General features: G+C 44.1%; 1 long non-coding RNA gene across 2 annotated transcripts; it reads right to left on the reverse strand.

Moving 5' to 3' along the window:
* Window positions 1–425: 425 nt before the first annotated feature.
* On the reverse strand, window positions 426–3,345 carry LOC120291155. Of its 2 annotated transcripts, none has more exons than XR_005549005.1 (3): window positions 3,207–3,345; window positions 628–697; window positions 426–554 (listed from the first exon to the last, which is right to left on the reverse strand). It is a non-coding gene; the product is annotated as an uncharacterized LOC120291155 (long non-coding RNA). The 2 variants fall into 2 exon arrangements; XR_005549004.1 differs by having other exon boundaries at window positions 426–566.
* Between the last annotated feature and the right edge of the window lie 1,155 nt (window positions 3,346–4,500).

Here is a 4,500-nt window from a genome sequence, read left to right on the forward strand (position 1 = left end):
TTTACCTCACACTGGATCAACAAACCCCAGACTATCTTGATATGTTTTGTGCGGAGGGGGAGAGTGGACCTATGATGCGCTTGACTTGTCTGCATGCACCAACAGTTTTTCAGCCGCGGCAATCTTTATGGCGAGCCCTGACACTCATAAGCCAGTTTAACACTTTACCATGGTTATGCATTGGTGACTTCAACGAGGTTATGTATCCATGGGAAAAACAAGGTAAACAATCACCCTCTACTCAGCGCATGCAAGTTTTTCATCAAATGTTAAACAAATGCCTACTTATGGACCTTGACAGTAAAGGATGTTCTTTCACTTGGTGCAACAATAGAGCTGGGGATGCTTTAGTTAAAGAAAGATTAGACCGAGCTTTTTTGTACTATGGATTGGCGCCTTACTTTTCCTGCAGCTGAAGTCTTCGCGCTCCGACCATTGATCCGACCATAGTCCACTGCTGTTAACAACAACTGCCACTCCACCAAGGCAACAACGAGGCTTTATCTTTGAGTCTTATTGGCTACAAGAGCCGGAGTGTCGTTCCGTAATATCAACTGCATGGCAAACTGCTCCTTCTCAGATTTTGGATATACCAAAGAAGATAACAAAGGTTTCAGCAGCCCTTACCAGTTGGAGTAGGTCCAAATTTCAGAACAGCTCCCGCCAACTCAAAGCACTGCAGCATCAACTTCAGATCCTGACAAACAAAACCACCTCTCATCAAGACCAATTCCGGATGAATGCCTTAAAAACTCAAATTCAGCACTTGTGGCAGCAAGAAGAACAATACTGGGCCATGCGCTCCCGAGTTCAGTGGCTCAAGTGGGGTGACAAAAATACCAAGTTTTTTCATGCTACTACTATTCAGCGAAGACAGCGTAACCGAATCAGCATGTTACTCAATGCAGATCAGCAATGGGTCAGAGATCGTCAGACATTACAGAATATGACACAGCACTTTTTTCAGAATTTATATTCAACTGTGGGTCACCGAGACTATGGCCCAATACTTGATCAATGTCCAATAGTGGTCACTGACTCTATGAATGCCTGTCTAACTGCTGCAGTAACCCCTGAGGAAGTTCGCCACGCTACCTTTCAATTAGGAGCTACCAAAGCACCTGGCCCGGACGGGTTAACTGGTCAGTTCTATCATGCGCATTGGGATATTCTACAGGCAGACATTGTTAGCTGTGTTCAAGACTTCTTCCATTCAAGTGTGCTCAACCCAGCCCTTAATAAGACTTATCTTACTTTGGTTCCAAAAATCTCTCACCCTGAAACTTTGGACCATTATCGGCCAATCAGCCTCTGCAACTTTTCCTACAAAATCATTTCGAAGATCTTAGCTAATCGTTTGAAGCCGTTACTCTCGACCCTCATCTCAACAGAACAGAGTGCATTTCTCAGTGGTCGCCAAATCCAGGATAACATTCTCTTAGTCCAGGAAGTCTTGCACCAACTTCGCATACGGAAACGCAAGCGTACATTTCAGGGTGTACTCAAAATTGACATGAAAAAAGCCTATGATCGGGTCGAGTGGGACTTTCTGCGAGATTATCTCTTGAAGATCGGGTTTCATGCAACCTGGGTTCATCTGGTTATGCAGTGTGTCACCACTACTTCTATGAGTGTCAAGCTAAATGGTGAACCCCTCCCTCCGTTTCCAATGAAGAGGGGGCTTCGACAGGGCGACCCATTATCGCCATATTTGTTCATCTTGGTGGCGAACGCACTCTCTAGTCTAATACACCAAGCTATGGAGATGGGTAACATTTCAGGCATTAGACTCAATCCCAGGTGCCCTACCCTCTCACACTTATTTTTTGCTGATGACGCCATCTTTTTTATAGAAGGGAAACTGCTAGAATGTCAGAATCTCTCCAATATATTATCTCAATACTGCTGGGCATCGGGACAAGAGATTAACCGTAATAAATCTGGTGTTTTCTTTAGTCCTACTTGCCCTACTGCTCTACAGGAGTCTCTTGCTAGAGAACTTCGAGTTCCCGTGATGAACAAGACTGGCAAATACCTCGGCATCCCATCAGACTGGGGGAAATCTAAAAAAGAAATGTTTTCCTGGATCTTGTCAAAAGTTCACTCTAAACTTCATGGCTGGAAGGAAAAGTTATTTTCGAAGGGTGGGAAAGAAATCTTGATTAAAGCTGTAGTACAAGCTATTCCACAGTATGCTATGTCGATTTTTAAAATACCTATATCACTGTGTAAGTCTATTGAACAAAAGGTGGCTAGCTTTTGGTGGCAATCTCAGGGCAATAAGTCAGGTATTCATTGGCGGAATTGGGACTCTCTCAAAGTTCGAAAAGACTCGGGTGGTCTTGGTTTTAGGGATCTTATCTCTTTTAATAAAGCATTGTTGGCTAAACAAGCTTGGCGGCTATTTCACCAACCTACCTCTCTATGGAGTCGCATTCTTAAAGGGCTGTATTTCCCCTCCACTGATTTTGCACATGCGGACAGAGGTGCTCGGCCCTCTTGGGGATGGCAAAGCCTTTTGCTAGGCAGAGATTCTATAGCATCTAATCTACAGTGGTCAGTGGGCAATGGGCAGAACATTAACATTAGGGAGGATAAATGGCTGTCTACGTGTATTATTGGGGACCAAAGACCTAGGAATGAGCCTACTAAGGTCGCGGACTTCATCTCGTCCGGACCTTCGGACATGGAATATCCCTTGCTTTCTAGAAGTTTTGATGCGCATCAAGTTGCTGAAATTCTAAAAATACAGATCAGTCCGCACTATACTGAAGACAAATTGATGTGGAAAGGACGATTAAATGGTGTGTACACTGTCAAAAATGGATATCACCGGATCAAAACAGCAGCAACCACAGTTCTTCAAAATCAGCCCTCCTCATCCTTTCAACCCCCTAAGCACCTTTGGGCTACTATATGGCAGGTACCAGCTCCTCCAAAACTGCGTATCTTTTTATGGTCACTATGCCACAATGCTATAGCCACTGCTGCGAATCTCTACTATCGTCATATTATTGAAGATCCTATTTGTAAACTCTGTAGTGATAGTAGCCCCACCCCCGAAACCACTGAACATTTGTTTCTACATTGCCCATGGACAAAGAAAGTTTGGACTCATGCCCATCTACCGTGTACTATTCAGCATGCTCAACATCACAGATTTGACGCCTGGCTATTACATATCTTTGATCATGAGAGAAACTTACAGTTTTATGCGCAAATTACATATGTCCTGTGGCACATCTGGAAAGCCAGGAACGACTTTCTCTTTCGCCGAAGACCCCTGCACCCCGATTACCTTGTAGCTTCTGCTCTGGCTCATGCCCGCTCATATTATCGCTGTCATCAGGCCTTGCAGCAACCTAATCATCAGACGTCGCACCAGCAAGACATCCCAGTCCAGAGAAACAGATCACTCACCAGTGGATTTGATGCAGCTTCTTCTCATTCTGGGTTTCGATCGGCTAGAAAGACTGTTCCTCGGCGTCCCCCTTTGGATCTGTCTTGGTGTCCTCCGCCTCCTGGTGTGCTTAAAATCAATATTGATGCATCCTTCCCCACGGTCATGGATGGTGCTGCTGTCTCTTGTATTTGTCGAGACTCCTCCGGGAAGCTGTTTGATGGCAGTGCTCACCGAACACCCTCTGTTTCGCCCCTGCACGCCGAAACCCAAGCTCTCATCTTTGGCCTTCGATTCCTCATCACCACAAGCAGAAATCAACACAACCTCCTTCTGGAATCAAACTCTCTTGCTGTGGTTGAAGCAATTCACGACCTAGATCGCACACCATGGGAGCTCGGCGCTCTTTTCGCTGAAGCTAGGGCTCTGCTCCGCCTCTTCCCAACCCTGCGCATCCAACATTGCAGACGAGAAACCAACACAGTTGCTGACTGGGCTGCAAAAGCCCAAGCCCAAACTCTTCTCCCAGCGAATTGGGTCACCTCCCCCCCTCCTGCTTTGTTTGATCTGTTATGTACTGATATGTTGAACTGCTGTCACTTTTCTATTTCGTGAATGAAGTTTCTGTTAACGACAAAAAAATAAAAATAAAAAAAAAAATACCTTCTCGGAGGAGCACAATCACTCCATCGATTCGTCAATAGTCGAGGTCAACGACTCTAAATCCTTGACTCTTCAATTTCCGAAGCACTATGGAGATATCGCTTGGAACCTTTGCATGTGCTTCTTTGACTTGATATTAATTTTAAAAAATAGAAAAGAAAATCATCGAGAATGTCTTCAAAACATAATCAAATAAATTTATCTTTTTCAATACAATATATATCTCTCAGGAAACATTCCAAACTAGACTTCTTCTCCATGCCACATCATGCCTAAAGATGACCTAATTATACCCTCCCATCCTAGTCACTTTTTTTGTCCTTAAATTAATATTTGTTAACATTTTGCTTTCCTTTTAATTCAGTGTCGCATTACAAATTTCCGGCCAATGAGTTCTCTATGATCGAATAGCTTATTCAATGACATGTTCCCTTTTT

This window comes from Eucalyptus grandis, chromosome 3, assembly GCF_016545825.1.
Source record: "Eucalyptus grandis isolate ANBG69807.140 chromosome 3, ASM1654582v1, whole genome shotgun sequence".
Classification (NCBI taxonomy): domain Eukaryota; kingdom Viridiplantae; phylum Streptophyta; class Magnoliopsida; order Myrtales; family Myrtaceae; genus Eucalyptus; species Eucalyptus grandis.